General features: G+C 46.1%; 1 protein-coding gene and 1 pseudogene across 7 annotated transcripts in view; one reads left to right on the forward strand and one right to left on the reverse strand.

Annotated features, from left to right (window-relative positions):
- The window catches only part of LOC126355963 (uncharacterized), a 628239-nt gene that overhangs the window by 586485 nt on the left and 16729 nt on the right, over positions 1 to 25025 (forward strand). The window lies entirely within an intron of this gene.
- LOC126288877 (5S ribosomal RNA) lies at positions 12278 to 12396 on the reverse strand (annotated as a pseudogene).

A 25025-nucleotide genomic window follows, 5' to 3' on the forward strand; every position in this document is an offset into this window, starting at 1 on the left:
GGCCGCCTTCGCCGATTCCGCCAGAGGAAGATACCAGTACCCGACACTGAGCAGACTGGTATAACGAACACTATGAATTCTTATATCCGTCAACCGCTCAAATGAATACCAAGTAAGGTTTCCGTGTCACGTTACCGATTTTCACCTGGTATCGAATTCCCTATGATTGCTTTAATATTCCATCTTCCCTTAAGTATTAGTATCTGATTAACACTACTTTCTGCACATTCAGTGACCATGTATTTAATGGACGGCCAAGGTATGAACCGTGGTAAATCGCAACAACGTGAGGTAATTCATTTTTGATATAAATTGCCTTGAATAAGTTGCATGTTATTTTGCATTCTTTCTTTTCTTGCTGGTTCGTTTGTCTTGCTTGATACAGAATCTGGAAGAATTCCCATAAGACTTCCACTCGGAATAACAATATTCTTTGTCAAAACATTTGCCATTTGTCTCTGCAATGAACTGCATGTAATATAATCTCTCCGGATCACAATATCGTAAAATTTAAAATCACTGATCACATGCAACTTTCCCATACTTCTGTAGGGCAATTCTCAGTTATACAAAAGACATATTTTTCAGAAAAATGCCACGGTTCTAATTTTTTAAACAGGGTTTTCTTGAACCGCATGTTTATTCATTTTCTCATTACAGATAGTTACTATTTTTGTAATTATTGGACGTTTAGCTGCATTTATTAGTAATACATGTTTGACATTTTCGAATCGGCTGACTTTTTCTTTTCCTGATAACATGTATAAGAAGTTATATAATTTCATCTTGAGGTATCAATACGACATTGCAATCAACTGACAATGGAATACAGGGAGGAAAAAAAAAAGCGCACACATAAGAGATGTATTGCGCAAGCCGACTTCACCCGCATCTGCGCCGGGAAGACATTACCAAACGCTATATTGCCCAGAAACATACGCCAGTCTCACAAGCCGACATTGTTACAATGCAAGTCAGTATACAGTTTTTGGTAGTGATTTGACTTACGTGATTCATAGCATTGTCGGTTTCTCAGACAATTGTTTTCCTTCAACACTCACCTTCAGGCCATTATTTTTTTACGGTTGGTGGGGTATTTAGACAGTAAACGGAGAAAACGAATTGGCTAATCGTACGTGATCTTGGAATTTCCAGTTAAACAGACAGCGTATAGATGCACGAAGAGAAATGAGATGCGAGAAATCGAGAGGGATGGGAAAAGAGGCAGAAAAGGAGAAACAGATGGCAGAACTACCTGATAAGAGCAGAAAATATTGCCAAGCAAAAGTGATCCGTGTTAAACACAATCTTAGCAAAGTTTGAAAGCAACGAAAAATCATAGAGTTTTGTTCTTTGAACTGTGTTTAAATTTTTGATGGCGTGTATGCCGATTTAAATTGCGATTTAGCAACAAACTAGGCCTTTGGAGCGTTAAGATGAAGATGATTGCTTCATTCTGTCTCGATGGAAAACCCAATCAACAGAAAATGTCTTATAACTGTTGTCTATCATTTTAACATTACAGCACAAAAAGCCTGTTCGGGAAGTTGTCAGTTGTGTACTGCAGCTAAGCTCGGACGTTTAGCAGCCGAATGGAACGAGTTCTCCTGGTAGCAGTGCTTGGCTAACGGTTCCCCCCACGTACAGAGGGTAAAAATAACTGCACCGTGACTAGCAGACCCAGACAACAACAGGTCATCAGACGTGACTAGAGTTGCGCTCTATCGAAACTAGAGTTCGGTAGTTTTGGTACACCACATGAATGACGTAGTAAATGGTAGATTGTCGGTAGTACTGGCGGCATTGGTTGGGAAAAAAAACATAAATGAACGTCTGAAAGAGAAACTGGGAATCGAAGAACTTCTGCTTTTTTTAAATTTTGTTGTTTGTTTGGCGCATAATTAGCACCGAAAATCACTCCGTGTTAGTCCGTTGTGTCTTTTATATCCTGACAGAACATAAACTCCATTTTGTAAATAACAAAAATTATTCGATCATGTAACTTCTCTGCTTTTACATAACCAAAGCAATCGCTTTCGATGCAAATACAATTTACATGCACAGACACAAAAATTACAAGTTATTATTGTAGTTATTCTGTACTCAATTGAACGTTCCTCGCCATGATCAGGGCAAGAGTATTCTGTTATTCTTGATACATGGGAAAGTCGTTTATGAACAACAGAAACATTTCTAATATAATTTCGACGAAGTTTGATATATATTTGTTTCACAGTCTTAATTTCATTTTAGCTTTTTGTTGAGAAAATTGCGATTTCTAGCGCTGTGTGATAGATTTCTATTTGTTTCCTTAGTCTTACTACAATTTCAATGTTGCTATAAATTCTGTTTACTTTTAAGTAACAGACAGGAGGATAACTATGTAGAACAAAAATGTTCCGTACGTTACCTGGCCCATTATATATCCTTACTCAGTCCCTAGACGGTTCACCGCTTCCCCTTTTTAGGGGGATATAGTAAGACACTGAGCGCATACGTAAAGAAAGCGATCGTTATGAGATAACGCCCGGTAGGTATGCAACTCACCAAACGTACAGGTTACGCGGGTACGACTGTAGCTACCGTAGTCTACACTTACTAATGATAGTTCAAAAAATGGCTCTGAGCACTATGCGACTCAACTACTGAGCTCATAAGTCCCCGAGAACTTAGAACTACTTAAACCTAACTAACCTAAGGACATGACACACACCCATGCCCGAGCCAGGATTCGAACCTGCGACCGTAGCGTTAGTGCGGTTCCAGACTGTAGTGCCTAGAATCGCTCGGCCACTCCGGCCGGCACTAATGATAATCTGCCGTAGCCTACGGTAGTTTTTCAGTTCAATACTTGACGTTCCTTGCGGTAGCTCTCTTAAATCTTATGATTTCAGTGTTACGTTTCACTACAAGAGACTGTTGGAAAATCACACAGCTGAATTGAAGATTTCCAAGCGTCTGGCGTACTTTAAGTTAGTGTGATAAGGTCGCTGCCGTTCACAGTATAAACAAATGCCGTGCCACGTAATTTCTGTACTATTATAAGCTGTTCGCTAAGCTACAGGTCATTTTGTAACAACAACCAGGTGATTTGCTTTCGCATTTTCTGTCTTGCCAACAAGACTCCAGGTTCCACAAAAGTGTCACACCCTACGACGCCTTGCGGAATACGGACATAGATGTAGCATGTCATTTTTTACGCATCTACAGTTGATGTTATAAGTATAGAAATCGTTTTCTGTTTCCGAGGAGTATATTGATGGGTTTTCCTCCAATGCATAGTCTACAATGCTCTTTGTTGTAATTTATTTCACCACTATAAATCCTAATCATTTCGTTACCCCATAGCTGGCTAACAAGGAATAACCTTCACCTTATTTGGACAGGAATTACCCAAATAGCGACACTATCATTACGTACGTTTTTGTCGGATGAAACAGGAGCAGCCCGTTGGAACTTGCGCATGAAGGAAGCTGTTCTTCTTTCTAATGGCTTTCCAGGTTTAAGTCAAAATAAACCTGTTCCGATTTCTCCTCTTGTCATCGGTCTGTACACTGATCACTGATCTCCTCAAAGGCTTACGATGCTTTGTTATCCTAGATTCCGACGTAAGCACAATTTGTTCTTCCCATTCATTAATTTTCTGTCATTCTGCTCTTATGTAGATTCTACTGATTTTTATTTTCTGTGCTGCAATCTTTTATATCTGTGAGACACTCCATTTCTGATGATTCAAATTGGCTAACTGCTTTCTTTCTACCAGTCCAATTTCCTGCTTCGTTCAATAACGTGAGAAATGTCATTACTTCATAAAACTTCACTTATCTCTTTTCTCTTGCAATTGCTCCACATTTTCTTCGATAACTGCTTCTTTAATTTATATATACTTGTCTTATTCGTAGGTTATGTTGCAAACGAAAATATGCTCCAGTACTTTACCATCGTAACATTTTTTTTTATATCTGTGATTGCGTGCCTAGGAAAGCCATTGCCCTAGTTTTAATTGCTGAAATCTTAATTTTACATGCTCAGCTCAACAAATGTGGCTTATGTACTGCCCTTTGCACGTTTCCTACATTTTCTCGAATCATCAATACAGCATATGACGTCCACATATGCCTGAAAATGTATTGTTGTCCCAAGCATATTGCAACAAACGGTGTATTTCTATCGCTGCTCGTTTAGTTTGTATTGCATTTTCAAATATACCGGTCATTTTTGAAACACCCTGTACTTTTGGCTTCCTACTCTGACTCCGAAAAGAACAATGCAGTCTACCCTGGTTATAATAGATTGATATACATGTTAAACAGCGACAGAAACCTACGTCAGGGATACGGTGAACCTATAGTGACAATTTTAACACAGTAAAACAGAGAGCTAAAAAATATACGGGAATTCGACGTAGAGATGCAAGTAGGTTCCATGGATTTTCAGAAAGATTTTGAACTTTGACAGGTAGAAGTTACAGGGAATTATGTGGGCGAGATACTATCCAAAACACTTGATCAGAGTGATTCAAAGGTTTAAATAACAATATTTGCACCATTATAGATACCAAAAGCAGCCTTATTTACATCTAATACAAGCCGTATATCTACGCCTTGAACAGTTTGTTTATTGTATGGCGTCCTATAAACGCAAATACAGTCCTGCAAGCGTTCATACGTATAATCACAGAAGTTTCTGATGCTTGAAAGAAAGTGTGGGAGTTGTTGAAAAGTTGTTACAGCGTCAGACTTCGTCCATCATGCTACGCGAATATTTAATGAGGGCATCTTGGTAATATTACTGCTCAGAGGACTTAACCAACATCATGGAGTCGTGTCTATAAAAGCATTGTCTAACAGGAAGAATATAACTCCCACTCGTGCAGCAATACGGAGTTGCGTAGGCGCTCAGGTTAACTGTACAGGGCGTTTAGAGGATCACTCACCCAACAACTTTACTAATTCGATTAACGCAGACATGATGCCGAAGTGCTCGCCGCAACATAATCCACACGCTGCTCCTGACGACGACATTGGATCGGCTTTACTATATGATGGAGCAGATACGGTTGCGAAAATTAACTACACCTAACTCGGCGCATTTTTCAGTGCTGCACCCGGGGGCCAGACTTTCCCCAGTTAACGCCACGCGGGACACGGCTCGTTGTAATGCTTTGCCGTAAAAGAACTTGGAACGTAATTCAGGCAGTCGTAAAAGCGTGCGTTACGAGGCGAGAGGAGGAGCCAGCGTGGATGGCATGAACTTCAGGCTCGGTCGATACGGTTATTAAGACTATCCGCCCGCTATGCCAAAAAGGATGGACGCCCGTTAATACGCCCCTAGACGCTAATTGAAAGTTGTAACATGTGTCGTAAAGGCCGTGGAACTTAGATCACATCAGCTGTGCAGACCTCATCTTGTTTCTGCAAAGTGCGGAGACAAAAATTCCTCACCGGTTGCTAAGAGTGTGAAAGTCATCTTAAGTGTACCTCATTGTTTACCATGGTTTAAGAATCTCTAATTTACAAGACACGTGTCAAACTCATGGTCGATCACGTGTAAAGGTGGTTCAAAATGTTGTTTCGCGCATGTGTAATAGTTTCAACTAGCCCGTTGGAAATGTAACCTTCATTTAACTATCAACTCACTGTTGTGTGGGACTCGCTGGCTGGATGCGAAACTGTTAGACTCCAGATCAAAAGGTCTGAGGTTCAGTCGACAGTAGGTCCAGTTCATTTAGGGCAGCTTGTAGATTTGAAAAATGTCAAGTTGCACTGCGGTTACGTGTCCAGGCTAAACTGTAGTTCCCCTATAACTACATTCATGCTCATAAATTAAGGATAATTGCGGAATGTGGTGCCACACAACGTGACACTACACAAAACTGGCGCTAATAGAATAGACACATAGGGAACACACACGACACAGTTCTGTAAGCCCACGGCTTTGGAGAGAAGTTGAGAAAACCGTCCCGAAACACATGTGCTACAAAACTCCACTGTTTCCTGCGCATGTACCCCGACATCAACATGGGATATGATCACCATGCACACGTACACAGGCCACACAACGGGTAGGCATACTCTGGATTAGGTGGTCAAGCAGCTGCTGGGGTATAGTTTCCCATTCTTACACCAGTGCCTGTTGGAGCTCCTGAAGTGTCCTAGGGGTTTGAAGACGTGCAACGATACGTCGACAGAGAGCATCCCAGATGTGCTCGATTGGGTTTAGGTCTGGAGAACAGGCAGACTACTCCATTCGCTTGATATCTTCTGTTTCAAGGTACTCCTCCACGATAGCAGCTCGGTGGGGCCGTGCGTTATCATCCATAAGGAGGAAGGTGAGACTCACTGCACCCCTGAAAAGGCGAACGTATTGGTGCAAAATGACGTCCCGATACACCTGCCTATTACAGTCCCTCTGTCAAAGACATGCAGGGGAGTACGTGCACCAATCATAATGCCATCCCACACCATCAAACCACGACCTCCATACATGTCCCTTTGAAGGACATTAATTTGTTGGTATCTGGTTCCTGGTTCACACCAGATGAAAACCCAGCGAGAATCACTGTTCAGACTATGTCTGGACTTCTCCGTGAACATAACCTGGTACCACTATTCCAGTGACCATGTACTGTGTTCTTGATACCAGGCTTTACGGTCTCTCCTGTGAACAGGGGTCAATGGAATGCACCTTGCAGATCTCCGGGCGAATAAACCATGTGCGTTCAGTCGTGTGTAGACTGTGTGTCTGGAGACAACTGTTCCAGTGGCTGCAGTAAGGTCGCGAGCAAGGCTATCTGCAGTACTCCGTATCTGTCTGCGGGCACTAATGGTGATATATCGGTCTTCTTGTGGTGTTGTACACTGTGGACGTCCCGTACTGTAGCGCCAGGACACGTTTCCTGTCTGCTGGAATCGTTGGCATAATATTGAGATCACACTTTGTGGCGCACGGAGGGCCCGTGCTACGACCTGCTGTGTTTGACCAGCCTCCAGTCGCCCTAGTATTCTAAGCCTTTATAACGTCATCAGTATGTGTTCTTTGAGCCATTTTCAACAGATAGTCACCATTAGCACGTCTGAAAACGTCTGCACAGTTACTCGCAGCACCGTACTCTGACATTCACCAACACACCTCCGCGTCTGTGGACTGCTGCCAGCACCAGCGTGCGACTGCCGCAGGTCAGATACACCGCATGGTCATACCCCGAGGTGATTAAAACCGCAAACCGCCTACCAGAGTGTTGTTTCACCATGTATCAGCATTATAAATAATTTATGAGCATGAGTGTAGCTCTCTAAGTTAGTTCAAAGACCGAAGGCAGCCAAAGTCGTTCAATAGGACTATGGTCAGTAAAGCAATGTGGCGTTTAAACTAACCTTCGGGGATGACAGCTTTTCCCTTCATTTTGTGGCCTTTGCAAGACAGTTTAAGATGCGTTGCCGGCCGTGGTGGCCGAGCGGTTCTGGAACCGCGCGACCGCTACGGTCGCAGGTTCGAATCCTGCCTCGGGCATGGATGTGTGTAATGTCCTTAGGTTAGTTAGGTTTAAGTAGTTCTAAGTCTAGAGGACTGATGACCTCAGAAATTAAGTCCCATAGTCCTCAGAGCCATTTGAACCATTTTTAAGATACGTGCTCATCTACACTGTCCAGACACGTTAATATAACCATCCGTCAAAAGACAGAGACACCGCGTTTAGCAGTTCAGACCGCTGCAAGGCGTGCAGCTAGAGAGTCGGTGAGGTCGTGGAATGTGCCGCCAGGAATGTGGAGCCATGCGGACTCCAGCGCCGTGGTCAGCTGCGCTAGGTTTCCAAGTCATGGAGGCAACGCGCCAACAGCCTGGTCGAGATGGTCCCACAGATTCCCCATTGTGTTTAAGTCTGGGGAGTTAGATGGCCAGAGGAGTTAGGTAAACTCACCCTGGTTCTCTTCGAACCAAGCAGGTACACTGCGAGCTACGTGACGCGTTGCATTGTCCTGCTGGTAGATAGCAACGTGCCGAGCTTAAACTGACTGTATTTAAGAGTGGGCATGGTTTCCAAAGAATAGATGCATAGTTGTGTTGATCCATTGTGTGTTCCAGAATGACGAGATCATCCAGGGAATGCCACGAAAATATTCCCCAGACCGTAAAGCTCCCTCCTTCGGCTTAGACCCTTCCTAAGGTACAACTGCCTTCTGCCTGATGGACCAAAAAATGTGTTGCATCTGAAAAGACCGCAAGTCTGGCGCACGCACATTACTGACCAAGCAAATTGTCAGCATTCCAGATAGGCGGGCTGGCGAGTGCGTGTTACGTACCGTATGGCTGCATGCAACCCGTAGACCCTTACAGAACACAATTAAACATCTCGCCGCTCAACTAGTCGTGTTTGTTGGTTGTGCTGACACACATGTACACCACTTGCGGTACTCAAAGATGTGTGTTCGCTGAGTTCCTCGCCTCCTAACAGAAGAACAATAAAGGCTTGCGCGTTACGATGCTAATGGTGTCAATTTTTGCCGAACGTCGGTCACAGGCGATGAAACATGGATTCATCACTTCGAATCACATACAAAACAGCAGTCCACAGAGTGACGCTCACCACTGAAGAAAAACTTCAAAGCCGCGCCCTCAGCCAGTAAAGTTATGGCGACGGTCTTCTCGGATTCTTAAGGGGTTATTCTGTTTGATGCCCTCCGTCGTGGTGCAACTATCAACTTTGAGGTGTATTGTTGTATACTCCAGAAACTGAAGAAACGACTTGAGTGTGTTCCATGCCACATGAATGCAAACGAATTTCTCCTTTTTTATGACAATGCAAGGCCTCACACAAGTCTGTGCACTCGAGAGGAGCTCACAAAACACTGAACTGGACTGTTATTCCTCATCCACCGTACAGTCCGGGTCACGCACCTTCCGACTTCCATCTGTTTGGCCCAATGAAGCACACCACGGGAAGAGGCACTTGAATGATTGGAAGGTTACTGATGCAGCAAGACGTCGGCTCTGACGTCGACCAGTAGACGGTACCATGTGGGCATATAGGCACTCCGGGCCGTTTTCACCAAGGGCGCTCTACCACCGACAACTTGGTCCACCTGGAGTCCTTATTGCTGTCTTTTTCGACCCGACGAAGGCCTATGATACCACTTGGCGACACCATATCTTCACTACTCTTCATGAGTGGTGTCTCCGGGGCCCGCTCCCGATTTTTATACGGAATTTCTTACCGCTCTGCACTTTCAGAGCTCGCGTCGGTGGTTCCCACAGTGCACCCCATATACAAGAGAATGGAGTCTGCAGGGCTCTCTCCTGAGTGTCCCACTTTTTTTAAATTCCAGCAATGTTCTCACACTGGCAGTAGATTCATCAGTATCTCTCCTCCTATATGCTGACGATTTTTGTATTTCCTTCTGTTCTTCTTCTATTGATGTGGCTGAGCGTCGGCTGCAGGGAGCCCTACAGACGGCGCAGTCGTGGGTCCTCACTCAAGAATTTCAGGTTTTGGCCGCCATGTCGTGCGTCATGCACTTCTTTCGTCGGCAGACTGTCCACCCCCATCCCAAACTTTATCTCGATGACCAACTACTTGATACAGTGGAGACTTAGGCTTCTTGGGACTGGTCTTCGACGCCCATTTAACTTGGCTTCCCCATCTTCGTCAGCTTAAGGATAAGTGCTGGCGTCATCTTAATATTATTTGATGTCTGAGACACACCGACTGGGGTGCCGACCGTCCTACACAGCTGCAGCTGTACAAAGCCCTTGCACAGTTCCGAATTGGCGATGGGAGCGTAGTGTATGGTTCAGCATCGCCCTCCGCGCTACGTCTCCTGGACCCTACCCACTTTTGAGTTCGGCTCGCGACGGGAGCTTTCCGAACGAGCCCAGTGAACAACCTCCTCGTGGGAGCTGGCATTCCTCCACTGCGGCTCCGATAACGACTACTGCTTGCAAACCGTACCGCCCACATTCATAGTTCGCATCGTCATCCAAATTACCGTCTCCTTTTCCCTAACACAGCGATCCATCTCCCTCAACGACGGCCCAAAACTGGGAATCCCCTTGTCGTCCGTGTCCGCTCGCTTCTTACTGAACTCGACGCTTTTCCTGTACCACTTGTCCTGCGGGTCCACTTACGTATGCCTCCATGGTCCATGCCTCGGCCACAGCTTCGTCTGGACCTATCGCAAGGCCCAAAAGGCTCCGTTCCACCTGAGGCCCTCCACCGACAATTTTTATCTCTTCTCTGCGAGTTCCAGGGCTCAGAAATGGTCTACGTCGATGGATCAATGATCGATGGTCTTATTGGCTTCGCTTACGCGCACATTGGGCATACTGAACAGCGCTCCTTGCCGGATGACTGCAGTGTTTTCACTACAAAGTTGGTAGCCATCTATCGCGCTCTTGAGCAAATCCGCTCCTGCGCCAGTGAGTCCTTCGTCATCTGAAGTGACTCCTTAAGCAGCCTACATGCTCTCGACCAGTGCTTCCCTCAACATCCTTTGGTAATGGCTGTCCAGCAGTCTGTTTATGCCCTTGGAAACAGTGGACGTTAAGTGACCTTCATCTGGACTCCAGAACACGTCGAGATACCGGTCAATGAACTTGCTGACAGCGTGTCCAAACAGGCTACCGGTAAACCAACTCTACAGATCGGCCTGTCGGAGACTGATCTCCGATCGGTTTTCCGCCGTAAAATTTTCGCGATCTTGGATGGCGCATCTTCAGCACACTAAATAAACCCTGTGTTATCAAGGAGACGACGAGTGTATGGTGGTCATCATGCAAGCCACTCGCAGGGACTCTGTTGTCCTTTGACGGCTCCGCATCGGCCATACTTGGCTAACATATGGTCACCTCCTCCATTGCGAGGACCCACCTCAGTGACGCTGAGGCTCCCACATGACAGTCGTCCACATCTTGTTGGACAGCCCAATTTTAGACGCTTTTAATCTTCCCAACACCCTGCCTACGGTGTTGGGCTACAATACATCAACGGTTGAGTTAGTTTTACGTTTTATTCGTGAAGGGGGGGGGGGGGTTATCATACAATCAAAGGGTGGACGTCAGGCCTTCTCCCCAGGTCTCCACCCTCCCTCCATTTTACCTCTTCCTCACTCTTTCTTTGCTATTTGTTCGCTTTGGTATTCTCCTTGTCCCTATGTTTGTTCAACTCGCCTTGTCTTTTAGGTTGGAGATTTTAGTGTGTTGCAGAGTGGCTGGCTCATCGTTTTTTATTCTGGTGAAAAACCGGCCCAGGTCATCTGCTATATGATTTTAATACTTTCCTCTAGTTTTCCTTTTAGCATACGTTTTCCCCTTTTGGTTCACTTTTGTCGTTTTATCTTTCGGTGTGGTTCCCCGTTAGCTTTATAACCTTTTTACTTTCCCCAACTCCTTTTGGAAATTGTTTCACCGTGAGACTTGTTTGCATGAGAAAAAAGGGACTGATAACCCCGTACTTTGGTCCCTTTACATCCCAAACCAACCAGCAGGCGATCCCAGTTATGTGGCGTAAGCCGTTGCATTGAATGGAGATTATGTTGAAAAATAGGTCTTTTTAGCCAAAGGAGTTGGCCATAATACGGCGTATTGCAATCCTGAATAAAACCAACCTGCCTTCAGAAGAAAATGTATTTCGTTATTTATTGAACGGCCCTCGCATGTCTTATTTTACTCTTTCACATGTCAAATTTTTCTGTAGGTTTTGCTTTACGCTCAGTAAATAACAGTGTAAATAATTTTCAGTAAATTGTATTTTTCTGTTAAGTGATGCAGTTTTATGAAATTTTAAAATCTGCGAATAAAAAACTTAAATGTATGGGTAAGTGCCAGATTGAAAATTCAAGGATGTAGGGTTCGATCACCGGACAGTACTAAATTTTTTGCTTGCCTTTATCGCCTTTACCTGTGGCACTGATTTGATAATATACAAAATGGCAAACTGCGCGGTGATTCGGAGGTAAAATTAAGCTGTGTAACTGGGCGGGTGAGTCAATTCGGAGGTCGGAGGAGGCAACGGCATACCACCTCCAGCAGTGCTACGCCTACTAAAGCTTTGTAGTTGAAACCAGCCTCATGTTAGCAGCGTTCCGTCTTCAGGCCTCAAGTGGCCCATTGGCACCATCCGACCTCCGTGTCCTCCTCAGATAAGGATGCGGTTAGGAGGGGCTTGTGATCAGCACACCGCTCTCCCGGTCGTTATGATGGTTTTCTGTGACCGGAGGCGTTACTGTTCGGTCGAGTAGCTCCTCAATTGGCATCACGAGGCTGAGTGCACCCCGGGAAATGGCAACAGCGCATGGCAGACCCGAATGGTCACCCATGCAAGTGCCAGCCATGCCCGACAGCGCTTAACTTCGGTGATCTGATGGGAACCGGTGTAGCCACTGCGGCGAGGCCGTAACCTCACGTTAGGGTCAGCTTAATTGTATTTTGTGTGTTGGCCGCCCATCTCGTTACCGTACCGGCGGTCTGTACATGCAGTGCACACACGGGGTCCAGACGGCGGGGGCCCCTCTCGCGCGTGTGGAGCGCGCCGGGGCCGGCCGCACTGTTACGTTAATTACGCAAAAAACTCCGCGTAGCGGTCCGCCCCGCTGCACCGCGCCGGCCCAGGCGCCCGTCTGCGGTTCACTGACAGCTGCGATCAGCCGGGGGCTCGCAGCCGCTGCTCGTCAGCGCGCTTGCCACTGCTCTGCAGGCGCTGGCGACAGAATCTGTGGCCCACTTTCCCTTGTACGAAGCGCCTTTTATCAATAAATTGTCAGGAGCTCTCGGTCTTCTGGTTAGCGTTCCTGACTCTCGATCATGGGACCCCGGGTTCAGTTCCACGCCGCGTCGGGGATTTTCTCCGCTCTGACCGTGTGTGTGTATGCCGCGTGAAGAAGTCCGCAACTGCCTGCTGGGCACGCTCTTCCGACAGGAATTGTCGGTTGTCGGCCCTTCGAGGCTTTTTATAAGGGACCGAAGCGTGACTGTTGCAAGGGGAGAGGGCATGACTAAAAGGCGGATCCTCGAGTGTGTATCACTTGAACTAAAAATGCCTCTGAGCACTATGTGACTTAACATCTGAGGTCATCAGTCCCCTAGAATTTAGAACTACTTAAACCTAACTAACCTAAGGACATCACACACATCCATGCCTGAGGCAGGATTCGAACCTGCGACCGTAGCAGTCGCACGGTTCCGGACTGCGCGCCTAGAACCGCGAGACCACCGCGGCCGGCAAGCTGTGATGAGATCTTTGGTCTTATTTGCCACATATGGACGGGCATTGTCTTGCAGCAAAACGATGCCAACTTCCATGGCCTGTTCCTGGTGTGACGTAGTCCACCAATGTTTCATCGCCCGTAACAGTTTGGCTTAAGAAATCATCAGCGTCGTTGTGGTACCGCTCAAGGAAAGTCAATGCACTGTCTAAACGTTTGGTTTTGTGCCCATCTGTCAACATTTTCGGTACTCAAACTGCGCACAATTTTCGGTAATTCAAGTGCTCGGTCACAATGCCATACAAAACACTACGAGAAACATTATGAAAGTTATCCCGCAATGAGGAAATCGTAAAGCATCTGTTTTTTCTCACCTTATTGTCCACTTCCTGCACCAGACTTTCATTAACGACCGAAGGACGCCCACTCCGTTGTTCATGATGCACATTTGAGCGGCCATCTTTAAATGCTCTCGCCCACTTTCTTACCATTCCGTCACTTATAATGCTTTCTCCGTAAACTGCACAGATCTCACGATGAATATCAATCGTTTTTAGGCCTTTGGCACTAAGAAATCTTATAACATCCCGTACTTCACAGTCGGCGGGACTCACGATTATCAGAGGCATCTTAAACACTCAGTACACAACGTAAACAAGGAAGAATCAGACTGTAATAGCGTCAGTGCGTAGATTAAGGTACAGGCTTTCATGTAAAAATAAAATAATTGAGATATCTTGGCACGTCTTTTTTTTAAATTTCGAAACGGTACTTACTTAAAAAACACGCCTCGTAGAAGTCTGCACTCTGGCTATTTTGGGAACGTTTCTCAAGAAAAATCACCTCGTCGTCGTTCTGGTAATGTCTGCCACGTAATGGTTTCTTTGTCTGGGGAAAATTAAGTTAATGAGCCCACGTCAGGACAATCTACGGGGCGACGAAAAATTTCTTAGCCCAAAAACGTAGCGTGCGTGACTCTGCCCTGTGGAAAATGAGTAGGGACGTTGTCGTGGAGCAAAAACACACCCTTGCACGTCTTCCCTGGACGCTCCATTTAGACAGACTTCGGTAGCCTCGTCTACAGATTTCCGTAGTGTCCTCCTGTGACCTTTTGCCCTTAGGCGGCTAAAGAAGTGGTGTGGATTAGCTTGACACAACCGCAACATTTGGCTGACTACCTCGGTTCGGCTCGCTTTTTGAACGGATGCCAGCAGTCACCGAATCCCGTGTGTGACGACCTTCGTTACGTTTAAATGTAGTGCAAGATATTGAACACGATCCACGGCTGATATCACACTTTTTCCACTATCGCATCGACTGTGATACGCCGTATTCGAGCTACAGGGCTTCCCTCTTCTCTTGCGACTCACGATTTTTCACAAAGGGGTGACCTGCCACTTGATCGATCAGACTTTCTGGAGTACACCAACAACTCGGCGTCGATTTTTGTTGTGTTGTTTCCCTTAAAAGGAAAAAAATTGCCGCACGATACTCCACTTCACCACGTCCTCCCCTGAGGATGATACGGCGGTCGGATGGTCCCGGTAGGCCACTCATGGCCTGAAGACGGAGTGTGTGAGTGAGCGGGGTGGCACGGTGATCAGCGCATTTGACGTGCTTTCGGGACGACGACGGCAAATCCCTAAATCGGTCCACGCAAATGCCGGGATGGTCCCTTTGAAAGTGTACGGCCGATTTCATTTCCCATCCTTGAGACAATCCGACGTTTTTCTCCGTCACTACTGACCGTATTTCGACAGGACGTTAAGCTTTATTATCTCCCTCCTCCCTTCCTCCAGTTTGTTTTGGCTTCTCTAGTGAGGTGCTACGGTACTGTAGCGCGGAGTTGCAATATATACCAGAATTTCAGACGTGTACGTACAAAGAAACAAAAAATTAATTACATAACTTTATTTTCTCGTAGTGATAGTTAAAACTCAGTGGCCCACCTACAGACTGTTCAAAACATGACGCTATTTTATGAGATAATATAAGTTCATAGTAGTCCACGGCCAGTGTCAATTTGAATAAAACCATTTACGGTTTAATTTCCTTCAGTATGACACCTGCAAAGTTGGTTTAAGGTCGGTGACGTAGATGTTTTACTGTTTTATAGCAAAGCTGCCTGACACTCAAAATTATTTTATTCAGTTTTACAGGAGAATGTATTTCTTCTGCTACAGGTATGATCTTTGGTCAATTCAGAAGGAAATGCCTTGCACATTACATAAAGGCTATCGATTGTCACTTTGTACATATGACTTACCAGTTGCGCCGAGTCCGGAAAGCCATCACAGAAAAGTATGGTAATGATAAACCCAATAAATCCATTATCGAGCTGTTGTACAAGATCCAGAAGACATGATCTGTGACAGCTGGAGCCCAAAGTGACCCACCGAAAGTTAATGTCCATTCTTATTCTTCCCCCATAGTTCTACATCATTTCTAAATTACCCGCATTTTCCTGCAATATTCTTTTCAGAGAATTCAAACATTTTGCATCTTTTTACGTTGTGGAACGGTTTTTGTAGGTAGACAAATCCCATCCAGTCATTCCTACAATCCGTCAATGGTGTCATTGACGAAACGACACCATTCCACCAAATAAACTGTCGCATACGTTTTCTGTATCTGCCAGCCTTAACTTCCGTCCTCCTGTGGTAACAAAATATTATTTTTTTTTGCAAAAATTGATTATTAATTTCGCCCAATTTGTTATTACTTTCGCAACTTCACCGAAGTTATTAAGTCTACAAGTTTGCCTACGCCGTTTTTTCTCTAAGTTCGAGGCTCTATAGTGAAAAACTAACAAATCCCGCGGTGGAGAAACTGGGCGTCTATTGAAGAGATCCATGAATCGATCAAATTTTGCACTTGAAACTTCCTGGCAGATTAAAATTGTGTGCCGGGCCGAGACTCGAACTCGGGAGCTTTGCCTTTCGAGTTTCGGTCCGGCACACAGTTTTAATCTGCCAGGAAGTTTCGTATCAGCGCACACTCCGCTGCAGAGTGAAAATCTCATTCTGGAAATTTTGCACTTGTTCGTATGACTGCAAGTGCTGGACAGCCAGGCCGTGTTCCATTGAGCGTAAAAGATTATAGTCAGAGGGAGCAATGTCTGTAGAATACGGAGTGTGGTGCAGAACGTCCCATTTGAACGTTTCCAAGTACGTTTTGACGCGTTTTGCGACGTGGGATCGAGCGCTGCCACGCTGCAAAATCGTCTTTTCCAGTCTATCACTGTGTTGTGGCCGTTTGTCTTTTGTACTCGGCTCAAACGCATACACTGCTTTCGATAACTGTCTCCTGTGATTGTTTCCGTGCATCGTAAACCTTGTCTCTGCCATCGCCATACCAGTTTTCGATGTCAAAATCATTGTTCTTGAAGCGCTGAAACCTTTCTCTGCACGTCCTTTCACTAACAGGTGCCTCACCGTCGGCCTTACCCAGCATTTTATGAGCCCCAGGCGAAGATTTCTTCATTCTGAACCATAAAATTAAAGTTTTCCGCAAATGACGAGAGCTGGGCTCGTACGTTGACGTAGTCGACCGAGCATCAATGAATCATGAATCAATCACATTGGACTAATACACTCCTGGAAATTGAAATAAGAACACCGTGAATTCATTGTCCCAGGAAGGGGAAACTTTATTGACACATTCCTGGGGTCAGATACATCACATGATCACACTGAGAGAACCACAGGCACATAGACACAGGCAACAGAGCATGCACAATGTCGACACTAGTACAGTGTATATCCACCTTTCGCAGCAATGCAGGCTGCTATTCTCCCATGGAGACGATCGTAGAGATGCTAGATGTAGTCCCGTGGAACGGCTTGCCATGCCATTTCCACCTGGCGCCTCAGTTGGACCAGCGTTCGTGCTGGATGTGCAGACCGCGTGAGACGACGCTTCATCCAGTCCCAAACATGCTCAATGGGGGACTGATCCGGAGATCTTGCTAGCCAGGGTAGTTGACTTACACATTCTAGAGCACGTTGGGTGGCATGGGATACATGCGGACGTGCATTGTCCTGTTGGAACAGCAAGTTCCCTTGCCGGGCTAGGAATGGTAGAATGATGGGTTCGATGACGGTTTGGATGTACTGTGCACTATTCAGTGTCCCCTCGACGATTACCAGAGGTGTACGGCCAGTGTAGGAGATCGCTCCCCACACCATGATGCCGGGTGTTGGCCCTGTGTGCCTCGGTCGTATGCAGTCCTGATTGTGGCGCTCACCTGCACGGCGCCAAACACGCATACGACCATCATTGGCACCAAGGCAGAAGCGACTCTCATCGCTGAAGACGACACGTCTCCATTCGTCCCTCCATTCACGCCTGTCGCGACACCACTGGAGGCGGGCTGCACGATGTTGGGGCGTGAGCGGAAGACAGCCTAAAGGTGTGCGGGACCGTAGCCCAGCTTCATGGAGACGGTTGCGAATGGTCCTCGCCGATACCCCAGGAGCAACAGTGTCCCTAATTTGCTGGGAAGTGGCGGTGCGGTCCCCTACGGCACTGCGTAGGATCCTACGGTCTTGGCGTGCATCCGTGCGTCGCTGCGGTCCGGTCCCAGGTCGATGGGCACGTGCACCTTCCGCCGACCACTGGCGACAACATCGATGTAATGTGGAGACCTCACGCCCCACGTGTTGAGCAATTCGGCGGTACGTCCACCCGGCCTCCCGCATGCCCACTATACGCCCTCGCTCAAAGTCCGTCAACTGTACATACGGTTCACGTCCACGCTGTCGCGGCATGCTACCAGTGTTAAAGACTGCGATGGAGATCCGTATGCCACGGCAAACTGGCTGACACTGACGGCGGCGGTGCACAAATGCAGCGCAGCTAGCGCCATTCGACGGCCAACACCGCGGTTCCTGGTGTGTCCGCTGTGCCGTGCGTGTGATCATTGCTTGTACAGTCCTCTCGCAGTGTCCGGAGCAAGTATGGTGGGTCTGACACACCGGTGTCAATGTGTTCTTTTTTCCATTTCCAGGAGTGTATTTTGATGGCGTTGTATTTAAAAATGCCTCAGCTTATTATATGATACCTAAGGTTAACCAAGTGCATCACTCTTTGCCGCTACTGTCATCTACTACAAAACAGCGGAAACAAAGTTGTAGGCCTAAAATGTAAAACAGAGCCATCTTTAAAGAAAGTGGCTAGGAGCGGCGCCGACCATGAAGTGCCGCTTGAATTCAAATGTGGTTCGATAACTGGTCGGTTGGGGGCGAGCTCGCTGTTTTCTGCGGCTGAAGAAAACAGGTTTGCGTCATCCTCGCCCACGCGGACTTCAGCCCACTGGGAGCGGGCTGGGCGAAGGCCGTGCCGGGAATTACTGGGAGCCGATTTTTCCTCCGCCGAGTTCGCTGCCTGCCGTGGGCGGCCTTTGTTCTGTGCGTACGGTCTTCGTTGCTGGACGTTTCTGAACCTGTATCGTTGACAAGACTGCAGAGATTCGGTGACGAAAGATTTACGTCGGCTTGTTTGCAGGTAACTCCAGAGGAATATCTTTCGTAGCTGAGCCAACCATCCGTAAATGCCGGTCGCTGTGGCCGAGCGGTTCTAGGCGCTTCAGTCCGGAACCGCCCTGCTGCTACGGTCGCAGGTTCGAATCCTGCCTCTATATTTACATCTACATACATACTCCGCAATCCACCATACGGTGCGTGGCGGAGGGTACCTCGTACCACAACTACCATCTTGTCTCCCCGTTCCACTCCCAAACAGAACGTGCGAAAAATGACTGCCTATTTGCCTCTGTACGAGCCCTAATCTCTCTTATCTTTGTGTTCTTTCCGCGAAATATAAGTTGGCGGCAATAAAATTGTACTGCAGTCATGCCTCGGGCATGGATGTCTGTGATGTCGTTAGGTTAGTTAGGTTTAAGTAGTTCTAAGTTCTAGGGGACTGATGACCTCAGGTGTTAAGTCCAATAGTGCTCAGAGCCATTTGAATTTGTTCTGTAAATCGTAAACAAAGCAAGGTCAGTTTCAATGCTTTATCCGTAGTAGCCGAATTATTATGTGCGTATGTTCAGAAATAAACATAGTAGGGGCTAAAGGCATTAATAACGCTTGTAAATGGACATACTACCGTGAAGAATTGCTCACGGCCAAGCTACACTGAAGCGCGAAAGAAACTGGTATAGGCATACGTATTCAAATACAGAGATATGCAAACAGGCAGAATACGGCGCTGCGTTCGGCAACACCTATATAAGACAACAAATGTCTGGCGGAGTTGTTAGATCGGTTACTGCTCCTACAATGGCAGCTTATCAAGATTTAAGTGAGTTTGAACGTGATATTATAGTCGGCGTACCAGCGGTGGGACACAGCATCTCCGAGGTAGCGATGATGTGGGAATTTTTCCGTACGACCATTTTACGAGTATACCGTGAATATCAGGAATGAGGTAAATCATCAATTCCGTCATCGCCGCGGCCGGAAAAAGACCCTACAAGAACGGGATTTGAAGAGAATCGTTCAACGGGGCAGAAATGCAAGCCTTCCGCAAATTTCTGCAGATTTCAGTGCTTGGCCATCAACAAGTGTCAGCGTGCGAACCATTCAAGGAAACATCATCGATATGGGTTTTCGGAGCCGAAAGCCCACGCGTGTATCCTTGATGACTGAACAACACAGAACTTTACGCTTCGCCTGGGCTCGTCAACTCCGACATTGGACTGTTGATGACTGGAAACACGTTGATTGGTCGGACCAGTCTCGTTTCAAATTGTATCGAGCGGATGGACGTGTACGGTTATGGAGACAACCTCATGAATCCGTGGACCGTGCATGTCAGCAGGGGACTGTTCAAGCTTGTGGAGGCTCTGTAATGGTGTGTGGCGCGTGCAGTTGGAGTGCTATGGGACCCCTGCTACGTCTAGGTACGACTCTGACAGGTGACATATATTTAAGCATCCTGTCTGATCAGCTGCAGCCATTCATGTCCGTTGTGCATTCCGACGGACAATGCGACACCCTACACGCCCAGAATTGCTACAGAGTGGCTCCAGGAACGCTCTTCTGAGTTTAAACACTTCCACTGGCCACGCAACTCCCCAGACATGAAGATTATTGAGCATATCTGGGATGCCTTGCAAGGTGCTGTTCAGAAGAGATCTCCACCCCTCGTACTATTACGGATTTATGGACAGCCCTGCAGGATTCGTGGTGTCAGTTCGTTTAAACACTTCCACTGGCCACGCAACTCCCCAGACATGAAGATTATTGAGCATATCTGGGATGCCTTGCAAGGTGCTGTTAAGAAGAGATCTCCACCCCTCGTACTCTTACGGATTTGTGGACAGCCCTGCAGGATTCATGGTGTCAGTTCCCTCCAGCACTACTTCAGACATTAGTCGATCCCATGCCATGTCGTCTTGCGATACTCCTGCGTGCTCGCTGCGTCCCTACAAGGTATTAGGCTGGTGTACCAGTTTCTTTGGCTCTTCAGTGTATACGAGATACTAGTGTAGCCCTGACATTAAAATACTGGAACCATTCGATAACTCTCTGTTGAGATGCAAGCTCAGCGTTGGTGGTCAGAGATTTAGGGACGCTGGGAAAAACAGGAATCAACGTAGATGGGCAAGAATTTGAGTCACTTTAGCCAGCTTAAAAGGTAATAATATAAAGAATGGTGAGAACCAACAGAAGTAGAACATTATGTGTAGTTTACAGTCTACATTAGAGGTAGAAAACTTCCTTTACCTACCGTCCACTTTTGTTTCTCTGTTAGTAGTCAAATTTTTAACGCCCACCAGTTCTACAATAATGGGAACTTATAAAGTAAAAAAGTAAGTTTATGTTATAAGATTTATAAAAGCAGAGTTGCAGTAAGTTAGAGTATATAATAATAATAATAATAACGTACAAAATACTTTGTCAAAATTTTACGAAAATAAAAATATATTTCACCCCCAACCGGCTCCTGCCCACCATGAAAGCTGGAACGCCCACTATTGAGCAGTAGGGCCCTGGTTGCCTACCATTGATCTGGATAGAACTATCTGTAAGACAGCTTCAATCAAAACGTACATTTCTGCGTATGTTCCACATACAAGTTTTTTGTTTACTGGGCGCAGTTGTTGGACTGTAGCGAAAGCTTCAAGGCTTCCTGGAATGCAAGAAACACATCGTCAGATGTCCGCAGTCTACTATCCTCTGGATCTCAAGAACGAACAGGGAAAATTGGGTTTCATAGATCGGTCCTTGCGGAAACAATGTTGATTCCTCCAAAGGAATCATTCGGTTTCCCTAAATCTTGGCGACAAGCAAATGCAAGTATAAAATTCCAAGATGATGCTTCGATCACCTGACTGGATATGTCGAAGATTGTTTTGTTGGTATGAGGCGTGGAATTATTACCTGCCATCCAGCATTATAAGGTTTTAATATCATCGTCTGTATTTTTTGAAATTGAAAAGTCTATTCATTAAGAGGGCAACCATTCGAGACTTATATGGATCCACCCGCAGAATGATCATATTCAACTGGGAAAAAGACTAAGTTCTAAAAGTTATCGAAAGTGGCCATGAATACACTTTTTGTGCTTGGAGGTGAGACTCGTAGAGATTATGTGGCTTTTCCATAATCCAGATGTGTGAGTTCAGTGCATTCACACATCGACAAACATCGGATCAAGCCTCGTCAGTCCGAACCAATCCAGTTTTTTCCTACCCGGCGTTACTCAATACGCAAACCACTGAAAGAAAGCGACACATTTAATAGTGTCTACTAGTTGCAGCTCTTAAACGGCACGGTTTCTGTACGCATGCGTCTTTCATAACACGGTGCGGGCACTGCCTACGGAGAGACGAGATCGGCTGTACAGCAGTTGCAGAGACTTCGAGTGGTTCAAAGAACATGCAGCTTCCGTGTTGAACTCTTAGTGCCGGCCAGGGTGGCCGAGCGATTCTAGGCGCTATAGTCTGGAACCGCGCCACCGCTACGGTCGCAGGTTCGAATCCTGCCTCGGGCATGGATGTGTGATGTTCTTAGGTTAGTTAGGTTTAAGCAGTTCTAAGTTCTATGGGACTGATGACCTCAGATGTTAAGTCACATAGTGCTCAGAGCCATTTGAGCCTTTGAGCCATTTGAACTTCTAGTGTTGACATTTTCGATCGACCACTTTAGGCTACATCAGCCATATTTCCTGTCCTCTGGTGAACTTCTTTAATGCACGCTCTTCTTACCTCCCTGTGAAGTGTTCAGTCCCAGCACAGTTGGAACGATGTACTGGATAACAATATATACTTTCTGCTCTAATGTGTAGCTCATTTGTAACTGAATGAAACAAGGATTTTTTTAATAAACAAATACTCTTCGATGAGGCTGTTGCTCTTCTGGAACTGCCTCTACATTTCACCCGTACCCACACCATGTAAACGACTGTGAAGTGCATGGCAGAAGAGCTAGCCATGCTGTCACATATTACGGTTATTTTCCATTCCATTCACGTGTGGAGGGCAGCAAGAATGAGCGTTTAAATGCTTATGTGGGCGATATAATTAGTCTAACCTTGTCTCCTCTCTTTCTACAGTGGTATATTGGGATCTGCAGTATATCCTTCATGTAACACTGGCTTTTAAAACTTTGTAAGTAGGCATCTATCAGTTTAGCTTTCTCATCATTTCCATGACGCTTTTCCGCGAGTCAAATAAACATATGACGGTTCTTGCTGCTCTTACCTGTGTACGTTCATTAGATCCTGTTAGACCTATATGTTGTTCAAAATGTTTCCTGAGGGACCAAACTGCTGAGGTCATCGGTCCCTAGACTTACACACTACTTAAACTAACTTAACGCTAAGGACAACACTCACATCTATGCCTGAGGGAGGATTCGGAACCCCGGCGGAAGCAGCCTCACGATTAGTGACATGGCGCCTCTAACCGCCACTCCGCGGGTCACCTATCTGTTGTGGGTCCAACACACCTGAGCCACACTCTACTGTAGGATGCGTGTGACTGCAGTAAGCATTCTGATTTCTACACTGAATGCATTCGCTGGTCATCGTGGCTCATTTCGAAGCGGGACCCGTCACTGGGGACAAATTTACTGCAGTCTATGAGATTCCCGGCCGAATACGCGTCTAGATACGCCCCGGAGCGGTGGGATACCAACTTGACTGTAGCTTGCCGTACGGCCCAACAACCGGGAGTGATGGTCGGGAGCGTCATTTCTTTTCATAACAGGACCCCTTTGGTTGTCATCCGCGGCTCACATGCAGCACAGCGGTACGTTGACGATACTCTACGCCCCGTTTTGTTGCCCCTTCATGGAAAGCCATCCTCGGCGAGAGCCTGTTCTTGTCTTCGTGGTTGCTAAACCCTTCGTTTGCCAGCAGGATCGGCGGACCTCTCCTTTACTGAGAACGTTTGGAGAATAATGGGCATGGCCTTGGAACCATTTCGGAATTTTGAGGATCTAACGCGGCAATTGGACAGAAGTTGGCATGGTGTCCCTCAGGAGAACATCCAACAACTCTGTCAGTTAACGCTACGCCGAATAACAGCTTGCATTTGGGCCAGAGGGGGACCTACACGTTACTGACTTGCGTAGTTTGTGAAGCTCTTTCCAGCCAAGTCTTCTGAAATTGTAATTATTTCTTTATCTGTACATGGATATCACATGAACCGTTTTCCGTCCCCGTTTTATAAGACAGGGGTTTACAAAATCGAATTTGACGATTGCAACAAAGTATACATCAGGAAAATTGGTAGAAACTTTCGGATACGTTTTAAAGAGCACAAAAATCTATCGATAACAATACAAGTGCCTTTGGACTGCATTTCCTAAACGACACCGCCGGCCGCGGTGGTCTCGCGGTTCTAGGCGCGCAGTCCGGAACCGTGCGACTGCTACGGTCGCAGGTTCGAATCCTGCCTCGGGCATGGATGTGTGTGATGTCCTTAGGTTAGTTAGGTTTAAGTAGTTCTAAGTTATAGGGGACTAATGACCACAGCAGTTGAGTCCCATAGTGCTCAGAGCCATTTGAACCATCCTAAACGACAAACATACATCCAAAAACATTAACGAAAAGCTCCAAATTTTACATTATGCTAAGAAAGGGAAACAAATTCATATCTTAGAAGAAATCGAAACTTTCAGTTATTTAAGAAGTAGACCAGATAGTTATCTTAATGAGCAAACAGATGTGCAGAACAAAAAGTTGCTCAGTGATGGTTCAAATGGCTCTGACCACTATGTGACTTAACATCTGAGGTCATCAGTCCCATAGAACTTAGAACTACTTAAACCTAACTAACCTAAGGACATCACACACATTCATGCCCGAGGTAGGATTCGAACCTGCGACCGTAGCGGTCGCGCGGTTCCAGACTGAAGCGCCTAGAACCGCTCGGCCACACTGGCCGGCTTTGCCTTTACTCTTTGATGAATACAGTGTCTTTGTGAATGTCAATCTGTCAGACAAACAAGACAGTATTTGTGAACAAAACGCATAGAAAATACAAACTTAAAGACGCTGTCATTTCAATACCTGCGATTGCAGGTAAATGTGTTTCAAATAAGTTAACTTTCACGTTATTACATTTGCATTCGTGGAAGTAATATAATATATTCTGTTTTGTACAGAACCACGCAGTTATTTCCAAGATCTCCCATTATTGGGCTAATTACTACGCTCCAAATCAGCACTGGAGGATAGTAGATTCAGAGTTGAAAGAACACCAGTTTTCAACTTGCGTTTCGAAAGAATATTCAGCAGTCCACTTTTCAAATCCCTTTCATAATCCGAATCAGCAAAATGTATTGAGCCTATCGAGCGTTTTCAATTGAAACC

The sequence above is a fragment of the Schistocerca gregaria genome, chromosome 1, assembly GCF_023897955.1.
Source record: "Schistocerca gregaria isolate iqSchGreg1 chromosome 1, iqSchGreg1.2, whole genome shotgun sequence".
Lineage (NCBI taxonomy): Eukaryota > Metazoa > Arthropoda > Insecta > Orthoptera > Acrididae > Schistocerca > Schistocerca gregaria.